Source organism: Cavia porcellus, unplaced genomic scaffold (genome assembly GCF_034190915.1).
Source record: "Cavia porcellus strain 051 isolate PalLab524CR breed Dunkin Hartley unplaced genomic scaffold, mCavPor4.1 scaffold_1, whole genome shotgun sequence".
NCBI lineage: Eukaryota > Metazoa > Chordata > Mammalia > Rodentia > Caviidae > Cavia > Cavia porcellus.
The window spans coordinates 195,949,391-195,972,057 of record NW_026947484.1 but is presented as its reverse complement, the minus strand read 5'-3'; the positions used below and the strand labels follow the sequence as shown (position 1 = coordinate 195,972,057).

At 40.7% G+C, this 22,667-nt stretch overlaps 1 protein-coding gene across 5 annotated transcripts in view; it reads right to left on the bottom strand.

Moving 5' to 3' along the window:
- LOC106027917 (endogenous retrovirus group K member 7 Gag polyprotein-like) overlaps positions 1-22,270 on the bottom strand; it is a 33,762-nt gene extending 11,492 nt beyond the window's left edge. Inside the window, exons 1-3 of one of the 5 annotated variants that reach the window (XR_010039903.1) lie at positions 22,019-22,253; positions 16,551-16,704; positions 6-7,924 (exon numbers count right to left, since the gene is read on the bottom strand). The gene's annotated coding sequence lies outside the window, so the exon portion shown is untranslated. Of the gene's footprint in view, positions 1-5; positions 7,925-12,914; positions 15,531-16,550; positions 16,705-22,018 lie in introns of those variants that run through there. The other 4 variants (XR_010039902.1, XR_010039901.1, XM_063226827.1 and 1 more) reach the window with 4 other exon arrangements.
- Between the last annotated feature and the right edge of the window lie 397 nt (positions 22,271-22,667).

Genomic DNA, 22,667 nt, shown 5'->3' with positions numbered 1-22,667 from the left:
TGTGGGGGGGAAAAGAATAAGTCTGAGTAACCTTGAGGGGAAAATCTCTTACGGTCATTGGGCATCAGTATGTAACTTTCACCCATTCTTGTGCTGCTTTATGATCTCAGAATTCACTCCTGTTTAATCACACTTTTATTAAGTGGACTGACTGACAAGTAATCTCACTTGCAAAAACACCACCAGAAGCACCAAAAAAATGAGGGGCTATAAGACCTGACACATATAAGCCCAGAGAGGGTCGAAGCCCCAGTGAGCAAAGCCCACAGCTACTGGGATCAGCAAAAGTGACGGCTGAACTATGTAAGTGACTCCTCTCACATGGCAGACTGGAGGGAAAAGTAACCAGTGCACTGGACGCCTGACTGAAGGGTTCTCCCTGCAGCCATTTTAGGGAGGTTCCCTGTCTAAGACTGAGGTACCCAACACCTATATTTCACAGTGACTGGGTGGGAGACGGCTGTGAGCAATGGACACATCCTTGGTCCCTAGCTCTGGGCTCAGGCCCAGAATGACACAGATACCCTGTCCTATCTGCTGAGAAGCCAAGTCAGTCCACTGTGGCTTCTGGAGGGCATTTGGTCTAAATGTTGGCATGAAGCCTGGGGGTCTCCTTGAACCCCCACCCTGCTGCCCAAATCCAGCAGAGCAGTGCTGTTTGCTTTCTTTCTGTCCCTATGTGACCAAGAAGTCATCTCAGCTTGGATGACTGTCTAAGACCAGGGCACTCACAGAAAGGCCTGTGGGGTTGGGTGGAGAGCACATCACAAGCTTGGGAAGCTTACGGCTAGGCAAGGGAATCTGTGACTCAGGGAATCAATACAGAAACTGAAAGAGGCTGCAGTGCACACAGGCTTAGGGTGGACGCCAGGGATCTATGAGGAAAGGCAAGTGGGGCTCAGCGTTCACTCACAGAAATGCTCACACTCAGAGCTACAGGCAGTGAAAACGAAGCAGTCATCGGACACATGCTGTGCATGTTCACTTCAGCATCACAAGCCTTTCTCCTGTCAGGAATTCCCTGACAGGGAACATCATTCCTTTTTTGAAAGTTTTAGGTTTGCTCTTTTTAGTTTTTTTATTAAGATTTTTCAAGTTATTTCTCTGTTCACTGCTTTCTGTTACTTTTATCTAATTTTACTATTTTTCTTTGACTTCTTATTAGGATCCTTTTTTTCTCATTTGCCTTTCTCCCTCATGTTCCTTTCCACTATTTTTCAAATTTCACTTTGCTGCTCCCCACTGCTTCTATCTGTACTATTGTTAATATTTACTACTCTTTTTTTTTTTTTTTTTTTTGTCTTTTTCGTTTTTATTGGTACCATGGATCGAACTCACGACTGCCTGCTTACAAGGCAGGCGCTTATGTGGCTGAGCTAAATCCCCAGCCCCAATATTTACTACTCTTTAGATATTTAGTTAACAATGCTGTTAATGCTGAATTCTTTTCTATTGCTAATGGTGGCATAGATGTTGTCTTTAGTACATATTTATTATATATCACTATTTGGATCATCTGCCTGTATTGAAATTATGTATTTTTTCCATATAGTTAAAGATGTACAGTGGTAGTGCCAACTGATTTTTATGACACTTCCATATCCAGACTGTTACTGACGTGTGTGTGTGTGTGTGTGTGCACACGTTTTGAGACGATGTCTTCCTATGCAAGTCAGCCTGGACTTCAACTCACTATGAAGCCAGTGATCATCCTGTCTCAGCCTTCTGATTGTTTAACTCTATAATTGTTGCTGAATTTTTGCTATTGCCAAGGAGGCACAGATGTGACTATGAATTGGTTTTCACTGTATAGCTAAATCTGGTTAATCTTTGTTTCATCAAATAATGTATTTCTGTGGGACTTTCGGGCAGATGGCAGAGTGATGCACAGCAGCATCAAATCAACCTCTCTAAGATTTCAAACCCAGACACTGGAAAGTAACAATTTGGGGAACAAAAGATGAGGCAAGAGCTGGGGATTTAGTTCAGTGGCATAAGCACTTGTCTGGTGTTATAGATTAAAAAAACTCAGAGGTCAACTTAACACCAGTGGAATTAAATCACCATGATGCTGAGCACAGAGGTTCCACCTGAGGAAAGTTGCCAGCATAGAGATGTGAAGAAGAGAGGTGTTGAGGCACTGTGGGTTCTCCTATGTGCTGCTGTTTGAGCTGTTGGTTCTCCTGAAGGAACTTGTCATGACTCGCGTCTCGAGTGTGAGTTCAAACATTGCCACTGGAGGAGCTTGGGACCTTGCTGGTGAGAGTGACTGTGGTGCACTTTGGGGGAGCTGTGGTCCTTACATCAAGCACTGCTTCCTGGCTCCACAGGGGAAAATGTGTGCTCTTTAATCTTCAGGGCAAACTCATCAGGCTGGCTTCCTGGCATGCACTCAAATGTGCTTACTGTTGATGTTCAGAACCTCAGTGTCACTGAGGATGGCTGTGGTGCTTTTTAGGAGACCTGGTTTTTATGTTGAGCATGACTTCTTGGCTCCGGCATAGAACCATCAACCTACCAGCACAGCTCTTTCACCCTGCTGGATTTTCTAGCTTCCATTGCTCACCTTTGGGCCTTCCCAGTGTGGATCCATAAAACAGACTGACATGAGTCCTTTGCATGGGCTCTAGCCCTCCAGATGGACTCATAAGAGACTCTGTCATGGGCTCTAGGTTTTCATCTGCACTCATGTAGAACACTGCTGTGGGATTCAGGCCCTTGGTTAAATATTCTGGGTCTTTAGTGTTGTGGATAGATTTCCTGCACTTTCTTGTGTTAACTGTACCATCATAAAATATTATAAATTCCATGTCCTGATTCTAATTGTTTTCCTCACAACCCCTGATTACAATACCTGGCAAGCACCAGGTTGTGAGTTTAATAATTGGTACCAATAAATAAATAAATAAAAGATGAGGTGAATACCCATGACCCAGGAAGTATCTGAAGGGAAAACTGGATCCACAGTGGAAGTGAAGTAACAGATTACAAAGCAGAAAAAGTAGGTAGCTAACTGCATTTTCTACCCAGCCTCTGCCTTACAACATGAGAGCTGGATCAAATCTACCAAGGTGGTGAGGGCTGAGGGTAGATGACTCCAGAGCCCTCCAAGGAGATACACATCAGGGAACAGGGATACATGCTAAAGCAGCTGGCCTTGGAGTGACCTCAGGCCAACAGCCCACCATGTCCCAAGAGATTGCTAGGCCAGATGCCATTTAGGGAAGGCCCACCTGAACTTGGGATGAGGAGTAGTTATGGGGTGACTTCATCTCAGGGCTCCCCATGTCAGAATCCCACAGTGAGTGGGTGAGATCAGAAAACTCATGAAAGAAATACAAGGGATGAACCACACCTTTGAACAAATGGGGTTAGTAGATACCTACTCAGTGTTCATTCAACCATAGAACACACGTTCCTCTTAACAACACGTGGGACTTTCTCTAAAATAGACCACCTGCTACCTCCCAGAATATGCTTAAAAAATGCAAGAGAATTTAAATGATCCCTAAAGACCAGAGCAGAAGGCAATACAATTGAGATTAAGAAAATGACAGAAAGAATCAATGCCTTGAAGAGTCAGTTCTTGAAAAATTAAATATAATAGACAAACCTTTAGCCAACTTCATAAAAAAAAAAAACAGAAAAGGAAACAGAAGAGTCAAATCCATACAATTAGGAATGAAAAGCGAAAAATCACAACAGATCTTGCAAAAATCTAAAAGATCATCAGTGCCTACATTGAGAATTGTTAATGAGATGCAAAATGCAGAAAAGACATGGACAGATTCATACATACACAATTATCCAAGCTGAATTAAGAAAATATACAAATTCTAAATAGCCCAATTTCACCCAATGAAATTTAATACTATTAATAATAATAGTAACAAAAACTACCAACAAAAAAATCCAGGTCTTGATGGATTCACTGCTGAATACTACAAGAAATTTAGAGCAAATCTAATGCTACTACCCCACACGCTTTTTAATGAAACTGAAAGGGAAGTATTCCCGGAAGCAAAAGTTACCCTGATACCCAAATCAGAAAAGGATCCAACCAAATCTGACAACTACAAGCAAATCTCCTTAATGAACATAGATACAAAAATCCTCAATAAGATACTGGCAAACAGAATGCATCAATTCATCAACCAGATTATACACTGTGTGCAAGTAGAATTCATCCCAGGATACAGGGATGATGCAATATTCAAGTCACATTAACAGAACCAGAGGCAAAAACCACATCAACATCTTGATGCAGAAAAACCATTTGGCAAAGCCTAACACCCATTTATGACAAAACCTTAAAGAAAACTGAAATAGAAAGTCTATTGGTTGAGATATAGCTCAGAAGCACAGCACCTGTCTGGCAAACATGAGGTCATGAGTTCAATTCCCAGTACAAAAAAAAAGTCAATTCAAATCTAATGGAAGAAGCCTTCTGTGACAAACCAATAGTCCACACCATACTAGATGTTCAAACACTGCAAGCTTTCACTCCAAAATCAGGAAAGACAAGGATGCCCGTTATCACAACACCTATTCAATATAGTTCTGTAAACATTAGCAAGATCAACTAGACAAGTCAAAGAAACAACAGGAATAAGGATAAGAAAGGAAGTTAAACGTCATCATTCATGGATGACATGATTCTTTACATAGAAGGCTCCCAACCTCCACCAAAAGACTTCTAGATTTAACAAATTCAAAACTGTATCTGGGTACAAAGTCAAAACTCAAAAATTAATGGTATGCTTGTATACGAATAACACTGATAAGAGGAAAATTAGGGGGAAACACCTTGCATGACAGCATCACAACAAATGAAATGCTTTATGATGGGTTCCACTTGTGCAAGACTCTGTCAGGCTCAGTACAATGCCTGTCCAACATGGTGCTGACCCCTAAAACAACAGTGCCTCTCACCATACTAACTCCTCCTCAAGTCTTCTGGTCCCAAAACAATACACCTTCTGCCTCCCTTTCATGCGCACGACAGGTCCTCCAATCCCCCTCCCAACACGGTCCCCTCAGGTATTCCATCCCTTTTGCCAAGATGTCCCGCAGTCCTCTGCCAGCTCGATGACCTATCCAACCACATAGTCTCCACTCTTGTCCCAATCCCATAAAAGTGACTCCTCAGCTTTGTTTCTTTTGAGATTCCTTGCAAACTCCAGCAGCCCACCTGTGCCAGCAAAAAAGGTTTTCTTTTATCTCTGTCTTTGTTTCTCAACTGCACCAAAAAACCTAATACTTTGGAATTGATCTAATTGAGGAAATCCCTGAGGCAATATCAATATTGTACAAAGGACCATATTTCCTAAACTATTTACAAAGATTTAATGCAATCCCAATCAAACTACCAGTAGTGTAATTTAAGTACTACGGAAAACAATCCTAAAATTCATTAGGAACCCATAGAGACCTAGAATAGCAGAGCAAATTATGGAAAACAGATACAAGGCAGGAGGCATCACAACCACCAACAGGAAATTATACTGCAAAACTATCATGATAAAAACATCATGGAACTGGAAAAAAAGAACAAAACAAATCCAAGGATCAATGGAACAGAATAGAACATATGCAAAAAACTCCAAACATACTCAGTAACCTACTTTTGACAAGAGGTAAATACTTTCCCTGGAAGATAGTCCCTTTGCTAAATAGTGCTGGAAAAACTAGTGTTCCATACACAGGAGATTAAACCTAGAACCATATCTCTCAACACACACCAAACTAAAATCAAAATATATCAAAATCTAAACAGTAAAACAGAAACAATCTACTGGAAGACAGAATAGTAAAACTTTTGAAAACATAGGTGTGGACAAAGGCTCTATGAACAAAACCTCAATTGCATGAGAAATATTACAAACAATCAACAACTCATATCACATTACATTAAAAAGCCTTTACATCACAAAAGAATCAGCAGAAACCAGGCATGCTGCCACACTCCTGTAATCTCAGCAGGTGGGAGGCTGAGGCAGGCAGGTCATTGCAAGTTCAAGAAAAGCCTTGGCTACAAAGTGAGCTCAAGGCCAATCTCAAGTGCATAGTAAGATCCTGTCTCAAAAAAAAAATCATCAAAATCATCAACAGAGTGAAGAGACAACTGTAAGAATGAGAAAAAAATTTCTACCAGTTACTTTTCAGACAAAATGACTATTTGGAACATACAAAGAACTTCAAAAAAATGGATTCTCTAAATTTCAAGATCCAATCAAAAAATGAGTATATGAAATGCACAGATACTTCTCAGATATAAACAGCAAATAAATATATTTTTAAAGATGTTCAACATTCTAGGCCATATAAGAAGTACAAATTAGGACAACACTGAGATTTGATCTGACATTAAGAAATCAACCAATAACAAGCGCTGGTGAGGCTACAGTGAAGAGGGGAAAGAACTCTTCTCCAGTGATGGACCTGGTACAACCAATACGGAATCAGTATGAAGATTCCTCAAAATCTTAGAACTGGAGGTTCCATTTATCCCAGCTATTCCCCATCTAAGTATCTTCCAAGACTTAAAGGCATGATATGACAACAATGCTATCCACATTCATGTTTAAAGCAGCATAAATTTTAATAGTTAAATCTTGCAAACAACCCAAGTGCCTATCAAAATACTCAAGCCCTTAGCCAATCTTTCTTTCTTTTTTTTTTTGGTACTGGGTATCAAACTCATGATGCCACACAAGGCAGACACTTATACCACTGAGCTAAATCCCCAGTCCCTTAGTCAATCATTAAAAAAAAAAAACCAACCAACCAAACAAACAAACAAACAAACAAAAAAACAAAAAAACCCCAGTAAGTCAGTGCAAATAGAAATGGAAAAGGTAAAATTACAATAGAGGTCTGGGGATTCAGCTCAGTGGTGCAAGTGCCTGGTAAGCACAAGGTCAGGAGTTCCACCACCGGTACCCAATAACAAACAAACAAGAATTACAATGCACACTACTGAAAAAGTTTATTAGCAACTTTAAAACATATACTCCAATAAATTGGAGCACTCAAAGACGTGGATAATTCCTAGATACATACAAATCACAAAAATTGAACCTAGAAGATACAAAAACCCTGAATAATTCAGTAACAAACAATAAAATCAAAGAAGTAACTTGATTATTTTTCTCTCATTGCTGGGACAAAATATCCAACACCAAAAATGAAGAAATGATTTATTTAGTTTACAGTCTTTGGAGGTTTCAATCCATAACCAGCTGTTGCAAGGCAGGGTGGCATGGCATTGAGGCAACCTTCAAGACAGCAGCCAAAGTGAAAAGCAAGTCTCTTTTCTTGCCTTATATTGTATTCAGGCTACTCTCCCAACCCCGAGGGCAGATGCAGCACTCACAAAATCGTTCTGCCCTTGCCTTGCACAGGATGAGGATATTTACAAAGTAAGAACCCTGCTCCTAGCTGAGTCTCTCAGTAAAACTTTTAAACTTCTCAAGTTGATACAATGTATCAATCACAACAGGCAGTAAAAGAAAACCTACAAATTAAGAAAAGCCCAATACTTGATGGATTCACTACTGAATTCTACAAAAATGTAAAGAAAATCTAATGTCAATATTCTGCAAAATCTTTAAAGAAACTGAAAAAAGGAGTACTATTAAAAAGATTACTAGAGGCTAGCATAACCCTGATTCCCAAACCAGACAGCAACCCAATTAAAAAAGAGAGCTCCAAGCATATCCCCTTAATCAACACAGACACAAAAATCATCTACAAGATACTTGCAAACAAAGTGTGACAAATCATCCAAAAGTCATACATTAGCTGCATATGATGTAATCTTAGCACTCAGGAGCCTGAGACATGAGGATTGCCATGATTTTGATGCCAGGCTGGGCTACAAACTGAATTCACATTCAGCCTTAACTCACTGCATAGCAAGACCCTGTATCAAAACAAAATAAAACAAAGAAAGGAAAAAAGAGAGAAAAATTAAATATTTAGGAATTAAGCAACCCAGAAAGTAAAAGACCTCTACAATAATATAGTACTCTGAAAAATGTTGACGATGACATCAGAGAATGCAAAGATATTCCCTGTACTTTGATAGAAGGACCAATATTGTCAAAACAGATAGACTTTCAAGACTGATATACAGATTTAATGTAGTACCAAAAAAATGCAAACTGTGGTCCTCAAAGAACTAAAGAAAACAATTTGAAAATTCATATGGAACCAGAAGACATCAAGAATAGCAAAAACCCATGTATGTCAAGAGCAAAGCCAGAGGCATTGGATCCTGGATTCCAAGCTACACTATATAGATACCAGGATGAAGAAAAAGACATGGTGCTGGCACAAAACCAGCATGTGAGTCAGTGCAGGGCAACAGAGGCTATGAAACAATCCCAGGCATACTTAGCCATCAGATCTTTGACAAAAGTCATAAAAGTCCATACACTAGAGTTTGCATAGCCTCTTTAACAACAATGCTAGGAAAACTGGCTATAAACAGGATCAAAAACACACACTGGGTGTAATACAGCACTTTCAACATATGATGCTAGAAAAATTGGCTGTATACATACAGAAAACTGAATTCAGAAATATATCTCTCTCCATGCACTAACAGAGGAGCCAAAATGAAGCTAAGAGCTAAATGTTAAAATATAAACTATCGACTAGAAAGTTAAAACAGGTGAAACTCTTGGAGACATAATGCATAGGCAAGCACATTCCAAACAAAATTATGACTGCACAAGAAATAACACCAGCAATCAACAAATGCAATTATATCAAATTGAAAATTTTCTGCACAGGAAACAACTAACAGGAAAGAAAAAAATCTATGGAGTGTGGAAGAGAATTTGGACAGACAAGTATCTAAAATATTTAAAGAACTAACATAAAATTAGAATCTCACTCAGTAAAAGATCCAGTCACAAAATATGCAACTTTTGCAAAATAAGTACATATGGTTCAAACTCACTTCTCTGGCCAATAGAGAAATGGACATTGAAAGAACACTGAGATTCCAGTGGCTGTCATATTAGTGGAGAAAAATGAAACCCTTCTACATTGCTGATGGAGATTCAAACTAGTATAGGCACAATGCAAATCAGTATGGCACTGTCTCAGAAAACACTAACAATACTCATTCCATCTGAGCCAGCTATTTTCACGTTAGATATCTTCCCCAAAGAGTTAAAGACATTGTGTAACCATAAAATATACACACACATGCTTACTGCAACACAAATAATAATGGCTAAAACATGGATGTGGCCTATATGTCCATCAACAGATGAAACCCAAAGAAAATGTGGTTATTTATGCTCAGTAGAGTACTACTGTTATAAAAATGGGTCGTGTGAATCATTTGTAGGAGAAAATCCATCCAGCTTAAACCATATTAACATAATCACACTCACAAGCTGAGATACGGCACAGTGTCTCATGAATGAGCAAGCCAAAGTACAGAGAAACTGAAGAACAGAATAAAAGGAAAACAGGGAGGCGGATCTTCTGCAGAAGGGCAGGGGACCAGAGATGCAGGATGAAGGCAGAGTGGGACGGGGATGGATGAAGAAAGAGGAGCTATGAGCATGGACGCACTCCCCACATAAGTGCAACTGTTGTGGGCTGCAGTCATGTCCTAACACAGTATTTTTCAATGTTCAGGAAAAGCACCTATTTTTTTGGTACCAGGGATCAAACTCATGACCTTGTGCTTACCAGGCAGGCACTTGTGTCATTGAGCTAAACCCATGGCCCTACAAAATTTTTTAAACTAAAAGTAAAGGACTTAAACTATCTATTTTTCTTTGCATATTCAATCAATCACCTATCATGCTGGAAATTTTTTCTTAAAATGAGGTGTTGGAATGACAGGGACCCTGCGCCTCTCACTGTTGCTGGAGGGACAACATTCAAGGCCAGCTTCCTAGCAGGTGGTCTGGCCACATACATGAGGATAACAAAACTTTGTTTTGTGAACATCTGGATTACAAGAAAAACAAAAGCTTGTCACTGTGCACAGCCTGTCCCCTCTTTTCTTTCTGTCTTTTTTTTGGGGGGAGGGTACTAGGGATTGAACTCAAGACACTGCACTCACCAAGCAGATACTTATGATGCTGGGCTGAACCCCAGCACTTTTTCTCCATCCTCCTTTCCAGCCCCTCATCCTGTACTCACAAGCAGCCACTTGTGCTAGATTGGGCCCGTTTTATCCAAATAACCAGACTGCTTAATCTTATCTGAGTGTCATCTGACTCTCAAAACACCCCAGAGAGAAGCAGGATTACTTTGGTCTCTGCTCCTGTCTGAGTCAATGTGGGCAGAGCTCTCCAGGGTCAAATTCCTCAGTAAATTAGGGCAGGGAAGCAACCAAAAGCCACTCACTTTAGAGTGAGCAATAAATTTCAAAATGTCTTGTTTTTTTGAGTCAGGATCTCACAACGTACCCCAGCCTAATCTAGAAATTGCCATGTCACACAGGCTGTGCCTGAGCTTGTGTTCACCTGTCTCAGCCTGCAGTGTGCTAGGATGACAACTATGCATTTCACACTGGTTGACAACATAGTTCTTTAAATAAAATATGCAAGATTCATGATCTAAGATACTGAACATACCTAGGTGACTGCCTTTAAGTAACCTTAAAAACCAGAGATTAAAAAGTGTCAGTGAAGACCAAGGAAATGGGATCCTCACACTTTGTTGCTGAGAATGTAAAACTGCAGAGTCACTTTGGAAACCACACTGGCAGATCTTCAATGTTAAACCGTCACCACATGGCCCCGAAATTCTACCTTACGTTTATATCCAAACTGAAGACATATTCTCTACACAAAACCTGAATATGAATTTGAGCCTATTATCAGCAGCATTACTGACAACAGTCCCAAAGTGGAAACAACCCAAACAAATCTTCAGTGATTCATAAAATGTTTCATTAAAAACGCTGTACCACCATGAGAAGGGGTGCAGTGTTACTACGTGTCATAGCGTGAGCCTAGAGTCCCAGCCATTTGGGAAGCTGAGGAAGGGGCTGATGTAAGGCAGGACTCTATCTCAAAATAAAATTTAAACAGGGCTGTGATGGATTAAAAACTAGTGGTCAACTTCACACCAGCTGAATTAAATCAGCGTGGTGCTGAGAGTAGACGGCCACCTGAGGAAAGTAGCCGGCATAAAAGGAGATGTGGAGCTAAGAGTACAGCACTGAGTTCTCCTGTGCTGCTGTTTGGAGCTATTGTTCTCCTGGAGGAGTCTGTCATGAAGGCCTACCCATATGAATCCAGCCACCGTCATCAGAGGAGCTTGGGACCTTGTCACTGAGTGGCTGCGGTTCACTTTGGGGGAGCTCTTACATCACTGCGCATCACTGCCTGGCTCCAGAGGGGAAGATGTGTGTTTAATTTCCAGGAGAAATTTGCATGCTGGCTTTCTGATATGAACTCGACTGTTCTCATCATCAGAGGACCTAAGGACCTCATTGTCACTGAGGAGAACTGGGGTGCTTCTGGGGAGCCCTAGTCTTTGTTTTGAGCGTTGCTTCTTAACTCTTGTGTAGAACCCTCAGCTTAATGGCACAGATCCTTCACAGCACTGGCATACTTTCTGGCTTCCAGTGCTGACCATGGGAGCTTCCTGGTACAGATCCACAAAACAGACTTACATGAGACATTGTCATGGGCTCTAGGTCTTCAGCTGGACACATTCAGGATATTGCCATGGGATTCAGGCTTCTTGGCTGGATTTTCTAGGCCTTTAGTGTTTTGAACAGATTCCTTGCCCTTTCTTGTATTTAATTATATAATAATATAATAATATTATATATTATAATATAAATATATTATATTATAATATAAATAATATATTATAAATATATTATATAATATTAATATAATAAATATATTATAATATAAATAATATAAATTCTGTGTCCTGTATGTAATTGTTCTCCTTGTAATCCCTGACTACAAGGACTGAGGGCCAGGTTGGTGATACATGCTTATAATCCCAGTAATGAGGGAGGCCAAAGCAAGAAGATCACTGGTTCCAGGTCTACCAGAGAAATTTAGCAAGGCCATGTCTCAAAAAAGAAAAGGGAAAAATACTGGGATACTATTTAGTAGTCGAGTGTCCTTGGATTCAATCCCTAGTATTGTCAAAAATATTTTTGGAGCCAGTTGTGGTGGCACATGCCAGTAATACCAGCATATAGGAGGCTGAGGCAGGAGGATCACTGCAAGTTTGAGACCAGCCTGGACTACAAAGTGAACTCAAGGTCAGCCTGAATTGCAGAATGAGACCCTTTCTCAAAAAGAAAAAACAACTTTTTTTCTAAAGAAGGAATGTAGTACTTACTCATGACCTGAGACAGATGAATCTTGAGAAGAGTTTACCATTGAAGAAGCCAGGCACAAAAGACCTATTCTACGAGCCATTGATATGAAATGTTTAGTGATTGAATCCATAGAGACACAAAGTAAAGTAACAGCTTCTAAGAGGTATAGGTTAGGAGAGGCTGGCATTTCTTCCAGTGTAAAAAAAATGCTTTGCAATGCTCAAGGTCATGATGTACAGTTCAGTAACCATATTAAAAAGAAATGGTCAAAATTATACTATAAATGTACTGTGATTATAGAGCATGGTACTGACTCAAGATTAGTGGAACAGATTAGAAGAAACCAAAAAACTCCAGAGAGACTAAGCCAACTTATCATTTAGAAATGGACCAAACTCATTCACTGGAAGACACCCTCTAATAAAATAAAAGGTGCTGGAAAAACTGGCTCTGCATATGTTGAAGATTAAAAATGGACCTATGTCTTTCACCGTGCACTAAGCTAAAATCAGAGTAGATCAAAGATCTTAATATTAACACAGAAACATTAAATTTGCTGGAAGACAAAGTAAGTAAAAGCCTTAAATGCAGTGGTGTAGGTAGACTTTATGAACAAAACATCAATTGCACAGGAACTACCACGAAGAATCAACAACTGGGATCTCATCCTATTAAAAAGCTTTTGCACAGAAGGAGAAACCACAAACAGAGTGAAGAGATTTTCTCCCATGATATGGGAGAAAATGCTTGCCAGGTATAGCTCAGACAAAGGATTACCACTGAGAACATAGAAAGAACCAAAAAAAAAAAAAAAAAAAAAATCAGTCCTTTCATATCTAAAAACCCAATCCAAGAATAGGGATCTGAGACGAATACACAGTTCTCAGATGAAGAAATATAAACAGCAAATAAATATGTGATGAAATGTTTAATATCACTAGTCATTTCAGACATGTCAATTAAAAAAACACCGTGATCCCACCTCACCCCAGAAATAATGGCTATTATCAAGAAATCAAACAATAACAAATGCTAGAGGGGTGTTGGGGAAAAAGGAACCCTTCTTCACTGTTGGTGGGAATGCAGACTGGTGCAACCACTGTGGAAATCAGTGAGGAGAATCCTCAAAAAATAAGGACTACTGGTCCAATTCGACCCAGCTATTCCCCTTGGGTATCTTCCCGAAAGAATTAAAAACATTGTATCATATTGATGTATGTGCACCCATGTTTAGAGCAGCACAATTTGTAAGAGCCAGAACTTGGACACAATCTAAAGCTCACTGATTGAGGAATGGATAAAAAGAGATGTGGTGCATTTATACACTGAGTACTGCTCAGACATAAAGAAGGGTAAACTGGTGCTTTTTAAAGGTAAATGGATGTAATTTGAGGCCCCACTCCTAAGTAAAATAAATTAAGATACACATATGTAAACACTGCATTGTCTTACTAGTGTGAGCTGAAAAAACAACATCTATATATATGTGTGTGTGTGTGTGTGTGTGTGTGTGTGTATAGTTAAAATACTTATAGTACTGATTTCTCTGAGTGCATTAAATAGAAAGATCTGTGCTGGCAGTTTGGACAATTGAACGTAGCTGTCTTGTGCTCTAGGTGAATGAATTGGGGATCACAATGCACAATATATGTCCATTGTTCCCGTGATTGGTGCATTTTTAATTTTTTTCTCTTCAAAATAAAATGGATTCAGACTGTGGCCTTTCCAAGGGGAGAACCACCAGCAGCTCCTGAGATCCGCGCCATGTTGGAACTTAGGACACCGGGAAGCCAACCAAGCACCTCCCCTCCCTGGTAAGCAGTGGCAGTATGGCAAACTGTGGCCCTTCCAGGGGGAGAACCACCAGCAGCTCCTGAGATCCGCACCATGTTGGAACTTAGGACACTGGGAAGCCAAGCAAGCACTTCCCCTCCCTGGTAAGCAGTGGCGGTGTGGCAGACTGTGGCCCTTCCAGGGGGAGAACCACCAGCAGCTCCTGAGATCCCCACCATGTTGGAACTTAGGATGCTGGGAAGCCAAGCATGCACCTCCCCTCCCTGATAAGCAGTGGCAGTGTGGGAGACTGTGGCCCTTCCAGGGGGAGAACCACCAGCAGCTCCTGAGATCCATACCATGTTGGAACTTACGACAATGGGAAACCAAACAACCAGCCTGCCTCCCTGCTAAGCAATAGTAACCCTACTGATGCACGGCCTAAAGTCAAACATCCTACTTCCCCTACCTCCCTTTACCTGTCCGCGCCCCCCCACCCCGTTAGCAAATGGGAACCACAAATCTGAGTATCTTCTGGGAGGTTGACCATAGCAAATAAGGGGGACTTCCCTCTACCATCGCTTTGAAGGCAAATATTTTTATTACTGTTTTGCTCTATTCTGATTCATGGTACTGCTCTATTCAATATTGTTTTGATAAATTCTACAATGTCCTGTATTTCATCTCATGTTGATATACGTGACTGAAAGAACAACTATTATAAAGATAATGAAATATACTGTGATACTTATTACTGTTATCCTGGTAACCTGCTGTGAAGTTCTTTACTAATTTCACTATATGATCTTAGTTGGCTTTATTCTGTCTTGTTCTGTTGTATTTTATCACTTTCAAAATAAAATTAAAAAAAAAATTTATTGAAAAAAATAAAATGGGTTAAAAATAAATAAAGTGAATTTTAAAAAAAGTAACCAGTGCATTATTTTCGAATGGAAAATGTTGAACATGTTACGCTGCATGAATTATCTCCCATTCCCAAAATGATTTCACTTCAGAAACAAAAAGCCATTTCAGACAGGGGCTTACACTTTATCAGAACCTGAACATGTCTGCCACTCCCCCAGCCTGTATTCATGGTGGAGAACTGAATCCTCCCCTTACTTAATCATAGCCTTGCAGTGAAGGAAGGTTCCTAACCCAATCCTAGTCCCTAGTGCAGAGCATGCAACATTTCCAGTCGCTGTGTTGCTAATTTCCAGGGATGATGACCCAGTGAGAGGCCTGGATCAGTCTCTGGCCAGGTGCATGCTGAGCTGCTAGCAGCAAGGCTCACACAAGCGGGACACACAGGTCAGACCCATGCCGGTGCAGAGCTGCTACAGGACGGCAGCTGGCAACTCATGTCTCCCCACCTCTGGCCTCTCTTTTATGGATGGAAACCCTGATGTTCACAAGTGGATTATACAACCTGGAAAACAGGAAATACAAGCCTTTATCTGCTGAATGCAAACCATCCTGCCCTTGATTCACAAACATGCAATTCATTCACTCAGCATCTGGTAGGACAGTACAGAAAACATTAATTTCCTATATTTTTTGAGTTCATACAATGGTTAGGGAGATAAACTATAAACAAGATGATATAATATTGTGTTCAATTTTACAAATGAAATACAAGGTGGCCTAACAGTGAGAGACAAGATGTCGGTGATTTAGCACCATGGCATAAGTGCCTGCCTGGCAACCACAAGGCTGTGAGTTCGATTCCCAGTACCCAAAAATAAACAAACAAACAAACAAATAAATAAATAAATAAAAGTAGTGAGAGACACAGGCTGGAAGAGGCAGAGAATATTTTTATTAAGGGCTGTCAGACTTTTAAAGGCAACACAATAGAAATGATTAGAGACAGGGATCAAGCTAGACAGCACAGCATTTCCTACAGTAGAGGGGGCTATGGCATGGAAATGCACACTCTCCTGAGAGCAGGGCGCCTAAATACAACGAGCACACAGCAGTGGCCATGGACGTGCCAAAGGCAGCAGGTAGCAACACTGAGGACCCTGTGCTCAACTGAACCGAACAAACCAGGGACAAAAGGAGGTGTGGGTGTGCAGAAGAGGGAATAAGAGAAAGATTTCAGGCAGGAATCCCAGGGTGGCCTGTCACAGGAGTTAACTAGGACATCTGCTGTGCTATCCTTTCTGGTGGCTGCTACTGCCCTCACCAACAAGGCTGAAATCTTCATCAAGTGCACTGCCCCTGAATTCACTACAGCTCAACACACTGAGAGGTGTACTTTCTGTCTGTGGAATAGCCATTTTCAAAGCACTCCCCTTTATTACCATGGTGTCTGTTGTATCCTCAATATGCTTTTACTAAAATGTTTAACGAAACCCAAAACAATTAAATATCATTCTATCTTGAAATTTGGAAGAAGCAACACAGGTTCATTCAGCCAGTCTGAAGCCACCCCCACCAAACTTACAGCTGAAGCCTTCAAGGCTCATCTTCAGGCTTCCATCAGTGACTCTACCCAAGTTTGTACATTTCTGTGTCTGCCTTTGACTGGGTTGTCAGAATCCAATTCCTCAGTCTTTGCAAACAGCACTCCAGGTCAGTCTGCCATTGGTGATCCAGACCTGAGGAAAGCAAGCAGAAGGACTTTGGAGATGCCTCTCACCTCTAATGCTGTTGGCAATTTCCAGGTGCTCCTGCTATTTCAGAACAAGCATGCAAAGAGCTTTACTCTGCAGGAAATAAGCCACGTAAACACACGACAGCAACTCCCCCTAGTCTTCAGGGGCAATGACCTTCCTGGGAGACAGATGAGTGGGGCAACAGCACTGAGCTCAGCCTGTATCATAGCACAATGGGTTCTTCAAGAAACCAGGGATCTCATCTTTTGACGAGCTATCACTTACCTAAACCACATTATGTGCTGTTGTGTACATCCACATGGTATTTGTTGTATATATTTGTACTGTCTCTTTTTTTATTTATTTGTTTATGCAGCACTAGGGATCAATCCCAGGGCCTTGTGCCTGGTAGGCAATCAATCATTCTACAATTGACCTACACGCTGAGCCCTGTATTTATATTGTCACTGAATGAAGAATTGAAAAGGGATAAATAAAGGGACTGTTTCACAAAATGTAAAGTGTGAGATTTCTTTAGATCTTGATTCAAGCAAAATCATCAAGGAAGATATAATAATGAAACTCAAATGCCAACTGTCAGTTTTTCATATGTAGTACTCTCATAGTACTTTCATTGATTTTTCAGAATAACCTTTTTCTCTACAGACACAAGTTGACTGTCATCGTGCAGGCCCAAGGCGGTGATGGCTAGGAGTAACTGCTAATGCTGCTCCCAGGCAGGGATAGACACAAACACACAGAACAGCCAGCAGGGGCAGCTGCAGCTCCAGTAGCATGGGGACTGGAGACCCAGAAAGCCTTGGCGCAGACCTGGGCCTGCCACTGCCACTGAAGACAGAAACACAGGACTTGAGCAAGCCACTTGGCCCACTAAACCTGTTTTTTTTTCTATGAAAAAGGAGTAGCATCCACCCAGTGGGAGCTCACAAGATGCCATACAGACCCTTTAAAGTCCTGGAACATAGAAAGTGGTCAAGCACCAATAGTGAAGGTGGTGACCCAGAGCTGAGGAGGCAAAGCAGAAGGGACTATAGCTCAGAGCCACTTAGGCACAGCACTTATGCTCTTCATGGAGCCCAGCTCTGGCCTGGATGGGAGCAGAATTGACCCTGCTGGAGGGTCAGAACTCTGTGACTGGGGCAGAATACTGGGAATGCTTATTAATAATAATAATTATAAGGGGGACCTAAATAGAGACGCTTATGGAACTTCCATCAGAAATTGGCAAACTCTATGATTAGACAGATTTAGCCAGCTTTCTGAACTACCAGATGTATCCCTCACTTGAACTCTGGCACTGAAACACGAAAGCAGATGTGAGCCATCAATAAAAACCTGGAATTCTAATAAAGCCCTATTTCAAAAACCAGGTGGCAGGTTGATTTGATCCATTCATGCAACAACACTGGGCAAAAAAGTGATTGTGAAAACAAGGATTACATGGACTTCTGGGAGAACATGCCGGATAGATAGCAGCAGCTATGGAGGCTCTCTGAGATACCCTACTTAAAATCCAGGAATGGTGAGGTACGAGGAGTCCTAAGCAAGGGTAGATACACCCTGCCGACCCAGGAATGAACTAAGCTAAGAGAAACTAACTGGAAATCCAATCCTGGTGCTATAACAGGAACAGATAAAATCTCAGCGCGGAAGCTAGAACCCACGCCACTGGAAGCCGTGATTTGAATTTCCTGCTGCTGCTGCTGCATCCAAATCTGCAGGGCAGGGAGAGAGATGTGCGAAAGCTCTGAGAGCAGGAATCTGCAAACGGAGTTGAGAGCGGGACTAGCAGGGAGCCCTACATCGACTTGTGGTGAGTGAACGGAACGAGGACCCTTTCATAGAGTAGGAGGCTCCAGCAAAGGACACACTGGGACCTGGCAGACTTGGTGGAACTGTACCCTGTAGTGACATTAGTTGCATATTCCCCTCGCAAGCAGGTTTGGTGGGGAGTGCCTGGCCTGCATGACACGGCTAAGACCCAGTAGGATAGCCTAAGCCAGGTCCCAGCACCTGGAGATGCACCCTAGCGGTGAAGCATTCGGTAGGTTGACCTGGTGGGACAGGCCTAGCAGAGGCTGCCCAGGTCTGTGTCTCCCTAGAACACTGCAGTGGGTGGGAACACCTAACAGGTGCAATTCAAACAAACTGTAACCAAAAAAGAGAAAAAAATTGGGCCTCCTACATTCGCTTGTATGGAAGGAACAAAAAGTATGGGAAGAGAAAGCAACAAGAAAGGATCCTCAGTCCCCAATCCTGAGAACACTGATCCAGGAAAGGGAAACGCAAAGGAAGACAGAAAACATGCAATATCAGACATGGCACCAATAGACATAAAGTGCTATCTCCAGAGTCTCATAGACGAGTTTAAAAATGAAGTATTTAATGAAATAAAGCAAGATATAAGTAGAATAGTTAGAGAAATGCTAAACACCGTACAAGAAAAAACAGATGGTGTAATGGAAGAACAGAAAAAAAGGGGAGAATTATTTGATGGCGAAAACAGAGAAAACATAGAATACTGAAAGCAGGTTCAAAGAGATTACCAGGAAACTAAAAACTCTATCGAAAGCTGGCATAACAACTTGAAAGAAACTAAGAATAGATTATCTGAATTGGAGGGCAGATTTGTAATATGGGAGCATGAAATGAAAAACTTATTAAAAATAACAAGAAAACAAACAGCAATACAAAGGCTAGAAGATGATAAGAGGATCTATAACTTAAGAATTAAGAACATAAAAGAAGAAGTAGGGACACAAACAAATGAACTACAAAAGCTATTCACAGAAATAATCCAAGAGAATTGCCTTAATTTAGCAAAAGATAATGATACTTAGATGTATGAGGCATACAGGACCCCAGCCATCTACAACCCAAACAGAGCTACAACCAGGCTTATAATAATCAAAATTCTAGAAATCCAATATGAGAACAGAATACTAAAAGCCGTCAGAGACAAGAAACAGATCACTTACAAGGGAACACCCATCAGAATTACAGCAGACTTCTCGGTACAAACCATCAAATCATGAAGAGCATGGGGGGAAATAATTCAAGCTTTGAAAGATAACAACCTCCAGCCAAGATTGATATATCCTGCACAACTGTCCCTAGAAATTGATGGAAAAACAAGGTGCTTCCAGGATAAAGAGGAACTAGGGGAGTTTGCAACCACCAATTCAACTCTACAGGGAATACTGCAGGATAGTCTAAAAAAGGAAAATACCAAAATACCAGTGGCAGAGAGGCCACAATGAATGGAGCAGAAAGTGAAATGAAGAAGACAAACTGACAACTAATGACAGAAAAAGAGCTCAACAGAAATGAGGCAGAGAAGATTGGATGGTAGGAACAGCTATTTTGGAGAAAACAAGACATCATAATAGCTAGTGCTGATTTAGTATCATCTTGCTTTGAAGTCCCATCAAGCTTTTATTCTTCTGTCTCCATCGGTTTTAACAGGTTTTATCTTATTGGATTTTATTATATGTGATAATATAAGCAAAAACTTTTGTAGACAAGGAGATTACACAGAAACCATTGTTCATTTTCTGATAGTTGGTTCTAAATATCCTGTAATACTGTCATTCTCTTGAATGGTTTTACATTGTCTTGATATGTTTGGTGCTACAGTATACGAAGGTATACTCAAAGATTTCAAGAAAGAGACACTATGGTAACTACTTTTATGTCAGGATATCTTGTGGTGAAACACTATTTTGCTTAAATGGTTATGCTTTGACCTACCCTGTTTTGTTGTTATGCCCTCTTTTATGTCAATCTCCTTTTTTAAAATTATTTACTTTTTTATTTTTATCTTTTTAATTAAGGGAAAAATAAAAAAAGCAGGACACATTATAGTAACCCACTTTGATTTCCTATTAACTTGATTTGAAACTCTGTATTGCTCTCACCATCTTGCTTTGACTGATTTTCCTCTATTCTGCTTTGCTTGATAGTACCAAGTTCAAAAGTATAGGCAAAACTGTGAAGACAATAAGATTCATTATGATGCCCATTCTGGTTTACCATTATCTTCTTTTAAAGTCCTGTAATGTCTCCAATGACTTGATTTTATTCTTTCTGTTTTGTTCAATTTTATTATAACTGATAATATAGGCAATTCTTTTTAAGATAGCAAGAGGCAGTATGGTAACCATTGTTGATTACCTGGTATTTTGTTTTTACATTATGTATTATGTCCATCCTTTTGATTTGACTGACTCTGTTCTGTTATGTCACATTTGGTTTTACTCTCTTCAAAAAGAAGTAATAAGAACTGTGGGAGTAATAAAACCCGAAATATGTAATTGTCATTGTACAAAAGAAAGGAAAAGAAAGTGCTCTAAAGAATATAACTGCATATATATTTAAGTGTATAAGATACACTTAATAGATAATCAATCATATTAGATATGATAGATAGATAATCATATTACTGAGTTTTGTTGGATCATTGAACAAAACTGTTTCCAGTCTCACTGTTTGAAAGTCCACTTTATATGCTTTAATTTTGTAACTTGAACAACTATTTCTAAGATAACAATATGTAATCTATTAACTAGTGATTTCCTACTGTTTTTTCTGAAATTCTGCATAACTTGTACCCTTTTTTTGTTTTTTTTCTTTTTCTCCTTAAATTAAAAAAAAAAAAACAAGGATTAAGCTAACAGAAGACAAACAAGAAAGAAAAAGATAACACAGCAGAGTGTACCAATAAATAGCTACACGATAGGCTTAAGTCAAACTTGAATCAATAAGCAGATTAAAACCATATTACTAATTGAAAAGCAGAGATTATCACAATGGATGAAAAAAAAAAATCCCTGCAACACGAAATGCTTTATGTAATACTCTTACCTTAAACCCTTTATTTGAAATGGTTTTAATGTTAGGCAATGCTACAATGCTGTAAATCCTTCACCTGGCTTCTAACAGTACCTATGACCACAAATAAAACACAAAGAACTCAAAGTGAGACACCCATATTTACACAGTATTACTATATAAAAGAATTCATGAGAGTTTCATCCGTTGGCCCATCAATGACCTCTTCCTATTCCAGAACCAACCTGGGACCCCACATACCTTTACTTGTGAGGTTCCCTAAACCTCCCCCAAGCGCTAACTCTTCTTTCCTCATCTTTGGATAGAGCATCCTGTCGGTCTGTTTGCTTTCTTTAGAACTGTGATGGATGGGCCACAGGACCTCTGTGACCTGATGAAGGAGTACTGGGTGATAATGCTCAAGTGTGCGGCCCAGAGAGCAAGGGTTGCGGGGCTCTGGTGTTACCTTCTCTACGTGGCTTGGGATGAGCTCTTCGGCGGAAGCCTGGAGGGCATCGGCTCGCTGAAAAGTCCACTGCAGCGTAACATGCTTGTGTCAGCACCATCTCGAAGGAAAAGAACTCAAAACCACCTGGAAATCTGTTTTGTGCACACAGCAAATGTACTTGTTTAGCCTTCCTTTGTGGGTCTTCCACGTGGTACCTGCCTGCACCGTCTGATGACGTCACTGTCCGCGCCGTCGCGACGCAACAGCTCCAGTGCGCCTGCGCAGCGCCAGTTTCCTCCGGGCTTAGCGGGTGGGACCACTGCTGTCTTCCCAGATTTAGGCTCTGGGTGGCGCCAGCCTCTCACACATTTCTTGTTGAAACCCAAATGAGTAGATAGGAAAAATGTGGCACAGATACACAGTTCCAGATGTGGCTCTTGTGGCAGAAGCCTGGGATCCCAGCCACTGCGGTGTCTGAAGCAGGAGGAGAGTATGCTTGAGGCTGGGCTGGACTATATAATGAGACACTCTGAAAACATAAACAAAGCCAGCACATACACACACCTGAACAAAAACATGCTGCAGTGGAAGCAGGTGTGGGGTGTGGGGGAGCGCCGGGGGTTCAGCACTTACCTAGCATAATAAGCAAGGCTTTGCTTTTCATCTT